General features: G+C 37.1%; 1 pseudogene; it reads right to left on the bottom strand.

Annotated features, from left to right (window-relative positions):
- Nucleotides 1-458: 458 nt before the first annotated feature.
- Nucleotides 459-13774, bottom strand: LOC144439396 (sodium- and chloride-dependent glycine transporter 1-like; annotated as a pseudogene).
- Between the last annotated feature and the right edge of the window lie 3621 nt (nt 13775-17395).

Below are 17395 nucleotides of genomic sequence, written 5' to 3'. Positions count from 1 at the left end.
AATGGTAAACAATGCTAAGTATGGCTATATATTTAATAAACGATCCCATTTGCTAACTTCACACATTTTTTTCTGTATGCTGAAAATAATAACAATGTAATAAGCATAAAAAGAATTGAATATGAATTAAACATAATTATATCTAGATACAACCCATAACACCAAAGTAAAGCGTTTTCTGTATGTATCACAATCATTTATGGCATCCATATCAAGTGTAAAAGTATACTGTTCTATTTGCTAATTGACCACATTAGAAAGGCCACATACTAGGCTTGTAAATATAACCAATTGAAAAAGTATACTTTGAAACTTGATATGAATGCTATAAATGAGTGTAGCACACCGAGAAAGTGCTTTACTTCAGTGTTACTCATTTAACAACCCGCAATATGTTTGAATCGAATGTTCAGGTGCGTATGGGGATATTGCTATTTATATGAGCTTATACACCAATCTCATAGTTCATAGTTCATAGTTCATAGTTTGGTGTTCTCCATGTCTTGTCCATTCATTTCGGAATGTTTCAATGCATACTTTCCAGACCGGTGTTTCTCCAAGGCTGGCCCCCACTCCGGTGTTGGCCGAAATAAGTAACGCAATCTCTGTAGGTAAGAAAAGTAAATATCTTTATTAAAAGGAAACTTTCAGAAACCATGTGAGTTGATGTGGAGTGAGTATTATTTTGTTGTGAGATGTCAATGACGTCACTATATTGTATTTGCAAGCCATTTCACTATACAGCGAAACTGTACGAAGATCGAAGATTCAAGCCAACAGGGAATAGTCAAACTATAGATTTCATTCAGGCCTAAAAAAATTGTATGGTTCCAATTACGCTCAATTTTAGAATAGGTGGGGTAGGTCATAGACCCTCCACCCACAGTCTATTGGTAGGTAGATGACAAGAATACGTGGTTAAAAATGAAAAACAAAATATTACAAAGTAAACAAGGCTAAAATGACAAAAATAATAACGTGAAATTAGGTCCCTAAAATTGTCGTTGCACGAAAATAACACCCGGTAATATTGCTAAAAAAGGTGAGTTTTAAGAATATGTTTAAAAGATTCAATTGTACTATCCGGCGAATGTTAAAAGGAAGCTTATTCCACAGAATTGGAGCCATAATTGAAAATGCATGGAAACCATAATTTTTCGTAGTACGAGTTGTACCTTGCCTCTTTAAAATCAATTTATCAGCAGAACGATGATGTTTTTAATAGAATCGCTCCTCAAAATAAATTGTGGGGAGGGTGTTTAGCTGTTCTTATGAGCCCCCCCCCCCCCCCCCCCCCGGTGGTGAAGGATACCTACCCTTCTCTCCCTCCCACTGGGTTTCAACTTGCCCACCAGCCCACTGCCCACCAGTATCGTGAACGATTGATCCACTCCCCACCAGGAAAACGTTCATGCTTTCCAGTATAATTCATTCTTACGTACACAATGTGCCCACCCCCACAATTCCATGTTTCCCATCCCACTGTACCAAAATCAGGACTTCTCCTCCAGAATTCTTCCTTGTTTGCTCCCCTGCCGCTACCAATCGAAAAGAATTGCCCGCTCACTGAAAAGTTGCCTAAGATCAGCTTTGTTGACTGCACCTGGGTTTATCAACTTTCTATTCTATGTTCAGTTCTCACTTTCTATGAAGTATGATAATGACTACCACGTTATTGAGTAATTTCATAACTATGACATTTAATAACACTCACCTCACATACATTGTTGCCCCTAGCAACAAAACAGAATTGGGTAAACATGAATATTGGTATCATAATCAACGACGCAGCCACCATCAACCAACCCAAGATTTCAGCCCATGTTGGATATACGTATGACTCGTAATAAACTGGTATGTACTGATACAGACCGAATCCAATGATAAACTATAACAGGAAGGGGAAACACCAGAATTAGTTAATGCACAATGGATAAAGAAACAGATAATACTGACTGTTCCTCTAAGGGATAAACTCTGAATGTGCCCTGGGCAGTAACTTTTAAATAACGACAAAAATGATCTCGAAGTTACCGCTCAGGACACATCCCGTGTTTAGCGCCCTCAGTGGTGTTTGTTCTACTATTTTGTCGAAAATAAATGACATGGTATTCAACTTACCAGTATAATGAAAGGAGTAAAGAAGACCCAGCATATTGTAAAATATGGCCACAGGCAAGGACGAAATCCTAGCATTAATTCAATATCTTTCCAGAATCGCCAAAACCCTGAAAATATTTGAAAATGTTTATTTCATTAAATTTACACCAATAAGGTTCATTTTACAGATTGCATACGTATTGAACTGGTGCATGGTGATATGTGTGCTGTGATAGTTCTGAAGATAGTGAGTATGCTGTATTAAAGTTTCTCAACGGTAAGTAGTAAAACGAATGATATGCCTCAATTCAACGTATATTTCCCACTGACGACGATTGAGCTATCTTGCTTATTTGTAGAAACGAAACTGAATAAATTGTCATAGATGTACAATTGTATTACAAGGACCTTCCAATCTACCTCTTTTCATGTTACACAGTCCAACGTGAGACACAATTTCTATCTTATTGCCATAAGTCACCTAGACTAGATTTGTGTTTTGACGCGAGGAATAAAATCACCAGTAACTCGCAGCATTGTTTTTCTACAATCTCAAAGATAATCCATTCCTTGCCATCGAAAACGTTCATTAATTTTGCCTAAATGTAATACTAGTGATACATATATGTCAGCTAGTAGTGATGATTAAAATGATAAGTAGAATAACACACGTAATTGAACAATTTGATACTCTGTAGTTGAGGTCTGTCAGTATTTAGTTATGTCTGTCTGTCTGTCTGTCTGTCTGTCTGTCTGTCTGTCTGTCTGTCTGTCTGTCTGTCTGTCTGTCTGTCTGTCTGTCTGTCTGTCCGTCCGTCCGTCCGTCCGTCCGTCCGTCCGTCCGTCCGTCTGTCTGTCTGTCTGTCTGTGTCTCTCTGTCTGTGTTTGTTTGTTTGTTTGTTTGTTTGTTCGTTTGTTTTTTGCTTGTTTTCGTAAACATAACTAACTAAGCCTGAGCATCTTGTGGTTCGACTACTACCATATAATCGTCAATACACAAGACATGTTAGGCTTACCATAAATTAAACCGATGACGAAACACTCAAAAACTGCCACCATCATTAGTGATATCCCGGCACTGTACCAATTCATGACTTCAAGCATGTATATCCCACCCTATGAAGAACAAAAAAATACAAGTAAAACGTGAGAAATACTCTAACTTCTATCTGTACGTCAAAATGGTTATTTCGAGACATTTTCCATATCACAGCATTGTAGGACTTAAAATTATTTATTTTTCGCTCCAAGACATTTTACTGTTACTGTGCGTCGTGTTTTTTTTTAAAAATGCGTTGGATTTGGATACCCCTGGTGCCACCCCCTTACAATGAGGACACCCCCTGGCCCCACTCCCTTACAAGATGGACACCCCCTGGCCCCACGCCCTTACAATGAGGACACCCCCTGGCCCCACTCCCTTACAATGAGGACACCCCTTGGCCCCACTCCTTTACAAGATGCATATCCGATGTATACATACCCAAAATACAAGCACAAGATCTAAGGGATGATCATAGAAACAAACGAACCAAGTATTCGTCCAAATAAATTCGGAACTTTGTTGCAAGGTCACCACAAGAGCAGCGCCCTAGTGCCATAGTGTTGAAGAAGCAGGAGGAAAGCGGAGAACCCGGGGAAAACCTTCATTGTTTGGCAGGGTCAAATTGAGCATCACCCTTCTTACATACAGACCTGGTTAAATGTTAATCAAACCCAGCCGATGCTTGGTGGGTTTGAACCCAGACAGCTGAGGTAAGAGGTGAAGAGGTGCACGATCGATTCGATTGCCCACCGACGTTAACCTCAGATTGGTTAGTTTTAACTCGGAAAGACACGTACATGTATGTCTCAGGAAGTACCGGTTCATAACCAACTATACGTCTCGAAAATCAGTAAGAACATATCAGATAAAGTTACTGAAGAATTTTACACAATGTAAGAATTCAGAGAATTCAGAATTATAGATTCTTGTACTTGTACTTACTTTTGTGATGAGAGGAAGCCCAAGTAGGAAAAACAGAAAACACAGTCCACAGGCAAACAATCCTTTCCTTTTACGTAGTAACGGGAACTCGTCAGAAAACGAGCTGATAACAGTTTCTACCAAGACAAACTGTGGAGAAATGATAAAGGTATGTGTGAAAACGTGTAACCTGTGAACAGAAATACTCAGACTATTGAATTATTTAGACCTATCAAACTTTAAATATCACCAGTATATTCGTCCACCATCGTTTTTGTTTTAGATCCACCATATTCGTCCGTCATTTCTGTTGTAGTGAAAAACATTAACTCTATTCGTTGACGTCACCGTTTTTGTTGAAGTGACAGACATCAATTCTACTATATTCGTTCACGTCACCATTTTTGTTATGACAGACATCAACTATATATACTACATTCTTTTGCATCATTACTTTTGTTGTATTTGATAAACTTCAAGTATACTATATGCGTGGACGTAGTCTTTTTTGTGATGACAAACAACATGTTGTTATATTCTTTGACTTCACCATTTTTGCTGTAGTGAAAACACCAGCTCCGATATATTCGATGACGTCACAGTTTTTGTTGTAGTGACAAACATCAACTTGTTAAAAATATGCTGTCTCTGTTATTGAACATTGTATTCAGTAAATTGACAAATCTTTGCAAGAATACTTAATACTATGATTCAGAACAGGCCTGTAATTTACGTAAATATGGGTTTGATAAGTTGTAAAAAACAGTTCTTAAAGTGAAAGTGAAAGTTAAAACAAACTTAATGTAGGAATTTTTGTCTGCGATGATATCATCTCAGGTGATATCTTTTCCTGTATTGATTGTCACAGTGATATCTGTTTGGTGTTGATGATTGAGTTGTCTAACTCGGTGTAGCATACCTGAGTGTCCAGACCCAACGTGAACAACATAAAGAAGAACAGAATAGACCAAAACTGTGATATGGGCATACGTGATACAGCTTCAGGATACACAACGAACACCAAACCAGGACCTGTAGTAATGAAACAATCACAAGTTTGAAATTGAGACTTTTAGATGCCATGGCATGTATTATGTTTGCCAGATCATCATCATTACATTCTTGATACTATTTCTTATAAACATATTAAAAATTATCTTCAATACGTTTAATACTTTCATATATATTATGACAATGAATTAAGACAGAATCAAACTTAAAGAAATATTCTTTTTAATAAATTCACGTTAAAATTACGGGTTTAAGGTGACAAATTTTAAATAATATTGCATGAAATACGTGTATTTTACGTCCGGTTGGCGTAGGGTGTTAATGTTAGACGTTGCGTTTGCTGCTTACCTTGAGAAACGACGTCTGGAATAGGGACATCAAGGTCGTGTGCCATGAAGCCAATAATAGAGAAAACAACAAAACCGGCAAAAACACTCGTCCCACAGTTTATCAATGGAATAACCCATGCATCCCTTTGAAAAAAAAGATAAATATTGTGAGGAATACCTAATATATATATATATATATATATATATATATATATATATATATATATATATATATATATATATATATATATATATATATATATATATATATATATATATATATATAATTGACTGGATGTAGATAAAACCACATAAAAGTGCTCAATACGGGTAGTAGAGCGAATTATATACAGGTATATAATTAGGTACCTGTATATATATATATATATATATATATATATATATATATATATATATATATATATATATATATATATATATATATATATACTAATTCAGTGTAAGAGGTAAGTCATAAACTGAAGGAAAAGCGCTCAATACTGAGAAGTAGAGCTGTATTACACAAAATACACAAGTTATGGTACGGAGCCGTTACTCAGAGTTTCACGCTTGAATGCGATCTTGTCGTCCGAAGATCGCATTCAAGCGTGAAACTCTGAGTAACGGCTCCGTACCATAACTTGTGTATTTTGTATGTATATATATATATATAAATCAGACACATTTAAAAACACATTTAAAATGTAGAAAAAAATCATCTTGAATAAAAGTGTTTTCTATATTTTTGGTTAAGGGTCAAAGGTTATTACCTATAACAGTTGTTGTGGAATTTATTGTAACTAGCCATTGTGAGAAGTCCACCCCATCCTGGACCCAGAGAATAAAAAATCTGAGTGGCAGCATCCTTCCAAATACCGGCCTCCAGTAAGAGTTCCCACTTTGGAGTCATGTAGAATTTCACTCCTTCAAATGATCCTGGTAACGTCAAACCACGGATAAGCAAAATAACAAGGACAACATAAGGGAAGAGTGCAGTGAAGTAAACCACCTAAAGTAGTAAGGCAAAAAATGTAGGTTAATTGTATGGGAATGGATGAAAATGATATGAAAAATATGATTACTTGTATTTCATCGAAGTGCGCCACCAACGTTCACTTAAACATAACTGTATATGAATCGTCTTCTGTGTACATCGAAAATAATGTATGGACGATATATTTATAAAGGCCTCTCTTGATAAGAACTCAGTAATTATTGTATTGCATTGTTGCATTGCATTGTATTGCATTGTTTTGTATTGTATATTGCCTTGCATTGTACCATACCGTATCACATAATACTATATATGTAAAATAAGCATACATCATGACAGAGTGTACAAGCTTACCTTGCCTGACGATTTAACACCTCTAATCAGGGATAAAAAGACTACAACCCATGCCAGTAGAAGACATAAAAATAATTGCCATCTGATTCCATCAGGGTTATCTATTCCGTCACTTAGCTCCAACACCTTGTGTCTGTCAAAAATATATATTTTAAATACAATATATGAAGTAAATATACATGTACAGACAGACAGAAAGAGACGGACGGGCGGACGGACGGACCGACCGACCGACCGACATACATACATACATACATACATACATACATACATACATACATACATACATACATACATACATACGTACGTACATACGTACAGACAGACAGACCGACCGACAGACAGACAGACAGACAGACATACAGACAGACAGACAGACAGACAGACAGACAGACAGACAGACAGACAGACAGACAAATATCCTGAAAACCGGGTACACGGTAAAAGGTGTAGCGGTCACTTCGGTTTTAATTAATTTTTAGTATATGTAGACCTGTGTTTCTGCTCTGTTTGGTTTCAAATTGTAATCTACTCCACCTACGTCCAAAATTCTTGACTTGGCGATTCCCTCTTGGCCTGTGTAATATTTAGGGTGACGTTCATCGTATCTAGGACGTCCTGTGGAATCCATTCTCCATTCATTATTGTTCCATTAGGCTTTGGGGGATATCCACAGTCTGGGGTATTCCATTCATTATCGCATCCTACCCATGGAAGTTTTTCGTCAAAAGAGGCAACCAGATAGTACACCGCATATGCTATTATTACATTGTAATATATTGCTACAATCCCGGATATGACTACCATAGCGTAGCCAACACCTGAAAAATAATGAAAACCGACTACTTGTGAGATATTTTTAAACTACATATTTTCTCTATATGATAAAATATTGACATATCTCATTGTAAATGTTAATTGTTATAGACTGGTTAGAAGAACAAGAACCGAGCATTGTTGTTGTTGTTGTTGTTGTTGTTGTTGTTGTTGTTGTTGTCAGCGTCGTCGGCGTAAAAAGGTATACTTAGCCATTGATGACATATTGTAGTTTTAAAAAATGTTAATTTGTTATCTTGGTTTTGTTTTTTGCTGTAGACGACAACGACGACCTTTGAGAGTGAACTTACCTTTGAAAATGGGACATATCTCCCAAACTGTAATCGGCCCAGAACTATGGAATTGACCAAACGCGAGCTCTAAGAAAAACAGTGGTATTCCAGCAAAAAACAGCATAATAGCGTAAGGAATCAGGAAGGCTCCTGTAAGGAAAATGTTATGGTATATATAACTTTAAAGAATTATCTTCGTCACGTCACGTCATATACCATATATCACACCATATCATATCATACCATACCATGTACAGCCCTTCTTAAAATAGCGTTCAGTTTTTATGGTCAAACATGTCTGAAGATAACCACATTTGTAATTCATAATGGTATGTACCAAACAGTCCCATTTGATCGTAATCACATGCACTGTCCTAATGAGTCACTCGATGTGGGAACCTTTGGTGAAAATTTATCGTTACAAAATAGCATTGTATGTATTTGCTTGAAACTTGTCTCATTCAAACGCAAAGCTCTAAATCTTCATTTGTTGTATTACCAGATGAATACCGTCTTCCCAATGAATTGATACATTTATTCATCTTGATCAAGTTATACAACATGTATATACATATATACATGTATATGTATATACATGCTATATATATATATATATATATATATATATATATATATATATATATATATATATATATATATATATATATATATATATATATATATATATATATATATATAACTCGGTGAGTATCAATCTGCTAAGACAGTGCTCTATACCGCAGTGGCAGAGCGTATATATATATATATATATATATATATATATATATATATATATATATATATATATATATATATATATATATGTTTCTCTCTTGCTTTCGGGTTATACAAATACTTGGGAACATTTTTGCAAAAAGTGTGACGCTCAGCAACAAATATGCACTTTATCGTTGTGTAAGTTGACATGTAAGTGTAGATGAGATACACAATTATTACTAATTACACATACTCATTTTAATATATATATATATATATATATATATATATATATATATATATATATATATATATATATATGGGTGTGTGTGTGTGTATGTGTGTGTGTGTGTGTGTGTGTGTGTGTGTGTGTGTGTGTGTGTGTGTGTGTGTGTGTGTGTGTGTGTGTAGACAGTCCTATAGATGGTGACATTAACAGTGTGACTGTTACTGTTAAGTTTATTAACTGAGGATTTATTTTACAACATTGACTAAAATACACAGACATAAAACGAAACTAATAAAAGCATTGCATCTACTAACATCAGTGGCACGCATTAGTGTTTTTTCGGCAGTTGTAATGGGTTTTCACTCACCACACGTGTATGCATTCACTCTGATGATAGAACTCATACTTACCCCCACCGTTAGCATAGCAAAGATACGGGAAACGCCACACATTTCCAAGACCCACTGCATAGCCAACACACGACAAAAAGAAATCAAGTTTCCTGCTCCAGTTTCCACGCGCTTTGTTCTCATCTTCGTTTAGATCGACAGTGGCCATATCGGCCTCCTTGTATCCCTGCATTGTAAAAAGAAAATGGAAGGCGTCACTTCCGTTTTCATTAGGCGTGTGCACGTGTATCTAGCAGATCAAAAGTTGGTATACCGTTACGTAATACATAAATGCACACCAAATGCCGTATTCAACACGTGGGTGTCTTCCACTCCAAGGGTAAACTTGGTTTACAGACCGTCGAATAAAAGGAGAATCTGGTAATTTTATTTTGTTTGATTTATTGCTGTGACCGTATCATTCAAGTTTTTGAGTTATGCAGTATTGTAGTGTAGTGAGTTGTTCCTACAAATATGACTGCCATTCTGTAAACCGTGACATGCGTACCAACAGTAATCCTTGTGTATATTTCTCATTTTCTATTACCTGTAATATTGGCAACAAACGAACACTGAAAAAGTGTCTGTGATAGGCAAGAAATGTGAACCTAAATGTGTCGTGAGTGGTACCGGTAGAAAGAAATTAGATATTGTCATGATCATGTCCACGACATGACGCATTACGGACGGACGGACTCGACGCAAGGACGGACTAACGGACGGAGCCCATTTTAATAGCCCCATTTCAATGCTGAATACATTTCTTCCCCTCTTCTACCCTCATTTAACGATTTGCCAATCGTAAAAAGGGTGTCTAAGGGACCGGTCAGTTTCTCCAGCCGGGGGGGGGGGGCGGTGGATTCTTAAATCGGGCCGACAAAAAGTCACTGACCCCCCTATCTGTAAACCAAAAACAGGTTGACCCCCCCCCTATCACTTAATTCTAAAACATGATGACCCCCCCCCCCCCCATATATAATATTCGCATGACAGGTATTTTTTTATCGTGACTCAGTGTGGACTGCTTGACTGTCTTGCATCTACTTTATAAGATCCCAGGTTAGCACTATCATATTTATAATTATTGACTACACAGGGTAAATATATTCGAAAATGATCTTGGCTGTGAAAGGTAGGAAAGCTTGAGAAGGGAATATGTACATCTATTATGGGGGTCCTAGGAGGTTTTGCATCTACTTTAGAGGTTTTTAACTCTGAAAAGTCAATTTTGAGACTATTCAGACATTTTCAGAAAATAATTTCCAAGCTTTACAAGACAGCACCAACATGTAAAATGCAACTACATAAGGTTGAAATATGTTTGAAATATAGTTTGATAGGATCTTGACAGTAAGAGGTAGGGGGAAGATCTTGAGACTAGGGTGTGTACACCTCATGTGTGTGTATGTGTGTGTGTGTGGGGGGGGGGGTTCCTAGGGGGTCGCCCCCTAGAAGCCCTGGAGGTTTTTAATTCTGAAAAGTCAATTTTGAGACTATTCAGACCCTTTCAGACAATAATTTCCAAAAGACAACACCAACATGTTAAAAGCAACTACATAGGGTTGAAATACTTTTGAAATATACTTTGATAGCATCTTGACAGTAAGAGGGGAAGAGCTTGAGACTGGGATATGTCCACCTCATGTGGGGGGTCTGAGGGGGTCTCCCTCTAGAAACCCTGGAGGATTTTTACTCTTAAAGCCAATATTTAGGCTATTCAGACCCTTTCACGCAATAACTTAATCCATGCTTTACAAGACAGCAAGTATCAGAAACTATTCTTTATAACTTACACTAAGGGTTGAAATATGTTCTTAAAAAGTTTAAATGGCATCATTATATACATGTAGTAAAGGTCAGCACATCTATAATGGTAGTATCATTGGTAGGGGAGATTTGGAGTTTAAGGCAATATTAGACTATCTTGGCAAACGTTTCAGATCTTGAAAAGACAATATCATATCAAATTAGAATAGGGTGAAAATATTTAAGAAAAGTTTAACACCATTATGACAGTAAAAAGGTTGTTGGTGCATCTGATTGTTGGTTGAATGTATGAGTGACCTCTGGGGGTGAGGGAGTCCTTGGGGTTTTCCCCCTGGCAGATCTGGAGTTTTTTGCTTCATGAGATACTAAGGCAATGTTTAGGTTATTCATAACCTTTGAGGTAATATTTCCAAGCTTCGAAAAGCTAACGTAAAACGTTTTTAAATGAGTTTCTCATATCACATAAAATGGACTCGTCGTGTACGTAACATTAGTATATAGGGGCATTAATATTGTATAATAAAGTCACCGGTATGTTAGAGAACTTTAGGTGGTCATACCTAGTGTATAATAGTAACTGGAATCTGATGAGATGTGGTGATTTGTAGTGTCAATAGCATGACGAGTAGAACAATTTAGATTAATTTCATTTATAAACTATCTATGAAAATTACCATTACGAAACCTTCAAGTTCACTTTTGCCCCAAACTGCAATATAAGCGAAGCATTGATTGTGAAACAGTCAAGCATTTACATGACATGTTCTGTAACTAGTGTGGTAGGTAGGTAATACCGATACATGTATATGAATATGTATAGTTATGTTTGAACTAATAAGTAATGTTAAAGAATTCATGTAAGAAACAGGGACAAGAACAAATATTGACATGTACCACATTTCAGACAAGGCTATATGCCATTGTAGAAAGGATTGTTTTCTTCCATCACAATCTAAAACACAATGACCCCCCCACCCACAATTTTCAAAACAGCACGACCCCCCCTACTGCCAATTTCAAAGACAGGGTGACCCCCCTACCAATCCACCGCCCCCCCCCCCCCCGGCCGAAGAAACTGACCGGTCCCTAAGCCGCTACTTCAAAGCAGATGTGGGTTACTCGGCGTCGTTAAAGTTTAGAAATTCTTTTTAGAAAACGTTTCAATAATTACAAAAGGTAAATGTTTACACACTATTACATTTTCTGTGAGTTGCTACATTATAAGTTACAAAATGGCAGGCTTTGTAGGTTGGATTTATGTCTGCACATTGTGTATTCAAACATGTTGTTAATTTTGCATAACGCAAAGCATCAATATCAAAACATGATATGTCGTCCACTATACTTGCCTAATGTAGGTATAACTCACATAAATGTAAGTTTGGTGATAGACAGTGATATCCTAAGGATGTCACTGGCAACCCAATAAGAACAGAGTATCGTATATGTCAAACATGGCCATTGACTTGGATAAGGCATGCGACGAGAGTTCAAGATTGTACTTTTGAAAAAAACACACACACAGTAATGTCTCTCACCTGGTGTTTACCCATATTTAAGCCGTCTTCATCTGCCTTTTTCTCCTTCACCCTATGAATCATATAACACAGAATTCAAAGTCAAAATCTGGTTAGTATTCTAGAAAACGATATAATACATATTACAACGTAATTAACCGGGTGAAGTTCACCACTTTGTAGTTGTCAATGAATCAATATGGGCAGAACGCTCAGTATAAAGACACGTCGTGTCCGATCTGATCCTTGGGAACAAAAAGAAAACTCGCTGTCACTAGATCGACTTTTCTTGTCGTGTTTTCTTATAGTAAAACTGTCAAACTCTCGTTTCTTAAATCATAACTAACTCACCTGTGACCAATATAACGTTATTATATGGCGCAACTCTGGGTTAAAAATAACATGTAAACTACAGCCTTTTTTTTTTACATATAACGATCGCCTCAAATGACAGGAATGGTCTGAATACTTTGTAACAATTGACATTGAGGTTGGGTATTGATTACAAGACCACTTTACATCCACATTTTTACCACTTGCATTATTTATGAAGTCAGAAGACATATATTGTGAGAAAATCGTCAATGTGAACCCCGGATGGAGTGACACCAAATTACGTTTCAGAAAATACAAATATATACGCTCACAAAATACATACAGGTAGGAAGTATAGGTAGATAAGGATGTGGGTGGGTAGGTAGGTGGGTAGATAGGTGGGTTGGTAGGTGGGTAGGTTGGAAGCAACAGTAAGTAAGTATGTACATATGTTGGTAGATGGGTAGGTAGGTAGGTAGGTCGGTGGTTATATAGATAGGTGGGTAGGTCAGAAATTGAGTAAATGTGTACATATGCACCGTAGGTCGATGGGTAGGTAGGTAGGTAGGTTGGTAGGTAGGTAGGTAGGGTAGACAGATATGTCTGTGGGTATGTCGTTTAGGTCTTCGTCTGTACAGGTCGAAATCTAGATAAGATAGTCATATTGGCCTACTTTGTAGTGGTTGGCATCTAGCTAACACCCAAATCTAACACTCAAAGCTACCATTGTCACGTTGGTATATAACAGTAGTGGTAGGCATTTAGCTAACACTGTCACATTGGGCTACGTCCGCACACAAATAGAATGGTATGAATGGTGGGGGGGGGGGGGGGTAAGGAAAAGGGGTGACAGATAGCTACATAACTTGAACAATTCCCACATACCCGGTGTTTTCAGGCATACTCCACTGTGTGGCAGGAGGTGGTCCTGCATTTTCTGTTCCAGCAACTTCGTCCTCGCCGGATTTCCCGCTCATCTTTCTCTGCTTTATGTTAAAAAATGTAAAAACTGTAAGATATACTACGTGCAATATATATATATATTTTGTATATACAAGAAGAAAAAGACTTTATTCTTGCGGTGCCAACAGACTTTCCAAAATGGTTAACTCTAAGTCACGTGACATATATTTGTCTAATGTGTTGTTTCCTCTGCCGTCACACAATAGTAGATAGCCCATTCCATTATGAAGGAGTGACAGTCATTGTTGTTTGGGGGTTACTTTTGTTTCATTTTGAAAAAAAAATCGTATTAAACTTCTCAAAAATATTTTGACTGATGTCGAGTTACTGTTAGAGCGCTAACAGTATGTGCTTAAGGAGACAGGACTAACATATGCGAAGCTTATAAGACGGTGAAGGTTTACACTATAAATGTTTAGTGGTCTGAGGTTTACAGAAGGGATAGATTTGTGATTAGACAACAAACACCCTATGTGTACTGTTATCGAGTTAGTAGTCTTGCTGCTAGACGGGCTTTCTTTCGATACTATAAGCGAACGAAGTTCGCAGTGAGGGCTTGGATGTTCCATCCTCGATAGCGATGTTCGGGCGTGTGTCGTATTCTATCGGAAGAACATCCGAGGTCTAGCAGATAGACTATCGAGTTAGCTGATAACAGCTAAAACAAGTATTGGGTATAAGTTACACTCAAATGTATAAAATCATCTTTTATTGAATATAAAAGTACATGTAATAAGGTATATGAATAGTTTCCCATGTTATATATTCCTCCTGTTCAATGTGGTGTCACATAAATGTAGGTGTGTATCTAGTATATCAGCTGCTAGACCTCGGATGTTCTTCCGATAGAATACGACACACGCCCGAATATCGCTATCGAGGATGCAAGCCCTCACTGCGAACTTCGTTCGCTTATAGTATCGAAAGAAAGCCTGAACGTCTAGCAGCAAGACTAGTGTGTATCTTGGTATGTGCATCTTGTGTACTTCGACTATTAGCCAAAATGGCTTTGGTTACAGATTCTGTCGCCTTACATATAATTCAATTTTCAAATCAAAATGTCTGAGGGTGTGGTATAGCCCACATATTAGTTAATTCATGGAATCTGGCTACATCAATGATAATTAACAATACACAGCGGTATCGATTACGTCATCAACACTTCGTTTGCTTTTAACTCCACCTGTAGAGGCCATTATGAATTCTCCTCCTGCTTTCTTTCGTTATTGATCTCTTAATTCTGTATTTGTTATGTCTTTATAATGTTTGGACCCGTGCACAGTAGGAATAACCACCTAAAAGTTAACATCATGAAAAAGGACACATCTTGTTTGAGCCAAACATTTTTTTTATAATGACACAAAAGTCACTATTTGAAAAGGAGTGACGCTCTTGCGTCCATTTTGCATTTTTTAAAGTATTTCATTGAACCGCCCTTTCCTCAGGGCAGATATAATTATCTGGAATGATTTGTCTCTGAAAGCTTTACAGAGTAAAATTAGCAGGCGATTCAAAACACAGGTGAATAGTTCGGAAGAATTTTTATCCCCCGTTTTGTTTGTTCTCGGTATTTATATATTGAAAAGAGTAGTCGACGAGATAGTCTCCTTGTAAAGAAGTCTTAATTCATTGAACTTGCTTTCATCCGCTTTGCATGGATAAGAAGGCGATACATGTTAAAAGAAAGAATTGTAGGGAAGTTATGTGTCCTATTGCAAGTTTGTTTATTTCCATCTACTTTAGAAACGAGTTTTGGAGATGGGAGTACATTTTGACAAACACTTATGCACCGAGACACGTGTACACTATGACACGCTGTGTTCATTTACAGTGCATGAACGTAAAATCATAACTAGCTGTACTATAGTGTACATGTTGTTTTACTTATTTTAATCAAATATTTACCATTTTCATCTGTTTAGACTGTGCACAATGTGTGATGGCACTCGTGAATTATGCGGGTTACACTAAGTGATAACTAGACATGCCAGGCTGTATAAGAAACGTTCAGTCGTTCAATCATCAATCTATCTATCCTCTAATTATCGCTATGTTTCGACTTCATCCATAGACCCTCCACCAACGTTGGTGTAGGGTCTATGCTTCATCCTAGTTTTAAAAATCTTCAGGATCTAGAAACGACACAGCATTACCTGGCAGGGTCAAGATGTCAAATCAGACACTTTGTTTTTGTCTTGGTCGAACTAATTCTTAGCACATCCAAAAAAATGACTTTTTGAATAACTATAATGTATTTACTTTGATGATACATAGATGCTACATGGAAAAATATCATACACATACCTTATTCGATCAGCTGGAAGGAAACCACAACACAGTGATGTGGACTCAACAACAAACTAAAGACGTGTACAACTTTGCCCAGCTGTGAAACAGAAGAACTTATTTAGGTGTTCGATTTGTGAGAGACTGGTACTGTCTGTGTCTGTGTATACTTTGTGCAGGGGTGGGCTATCTTCATAAAACGTAACGGGAAAATCGTATTATGCAAAGGCTTTGTATTTCCCCATCTGGCATGAGTCATGACATCTTTAGTAAAGTAAACTCTAATATTGACGTACACCAATATCATAACAGAATAAAAAAATCCCGTAATTCCCTCACTTTCATATCAACGTACCCCCTGGCAAAGTAAACGCTCCTGCAGATGAGTTAATTAAGAAACGTTCTCACCAAGATCAAAAGACGTCCTAAGAAGTAAAACGGATCAATACATATTAGTGAACTTTCACCTTAGTCTGCCGCAGGCAAAGGACATCGCACTGTTAAATCGAAGTTTGGAATTTAAGATCAAAAACCTCAGAGATGGATGTAAAATTCTGATAATCACACTGTATTGTAAACTGCACGTATGGATACCAGTGGCAGTGTCTTAACAAAAGTGTATTTAGTTGAGGTTACTCGGACTAAATGTCAGGTGCAGTTCGAACGAAGACGTACAGTCTCAAATACTTTATTTGATTAAACGATTCAAACTTACATAACACTGTATTGTCCTTGCATTGTCAGCTTAAAGCTTTAAAAGTTTCTCCAAAAAGACCCAACATCGCACCGATCGGAAATTACATTTCTTTGTGTATTACATATCTTCTGTTTAACAGACACTAAAAATGTTAAAGTTCTTTTGATACTCTCACAAAATTGACAATTTGGTTACAGACAAGATATCAGGTCTTTATCCGATTTCGACTACCCTTCACATACACATGGACATCAAGTCGGTGTACACGGTACCATCAATGACAAGCAGAAAACAAACTTAGCTAATTATAAGTATTGGCCTGGTCATAGACCCTACACCAACTGGTCTATGGCCTGGTGTATTGCTCAGCTAGCAAAATAAAACGAAAGACAGAGAAATGTTAGAGCTGTTGGGGCGTTGCTCTATTATCTATAACAATCATGCAGAAAGTCGTCTTCAGGATTAGACCATTCATTACACAATGATGCCACTAATCACGATAGAAACAATTACCAAGATTAAAGTTGCAACTGAATATCATTTTGAAAATGTTTTGTTAGACCGAATACCTTACTCGTTATACCGTACATTCCGAGTATTGAATCACTTACGGGTGAAGGTATTTTTTTTTGTAACTGTACATGAATAAAAT

This window comes from Glandiceps talaboti, chromosome 8 (assembly GCF_964340395.1).
Source record: "Glandiceps talaboti chromosome 8, keGlaTala1.1, whole genome shotgun sequence".
Lineage (NCBI taxonomy): Eukaryota > Metazoa > Hemichordata > Enteropneusta > Spengelidae > Glandiceps > Glandiceps talaboti.
The sequence above is the reverse complement of the archived record's forward strand: the minus strand, read 5'-3'. Positions and strand labels throughout refer to the sequence as shown.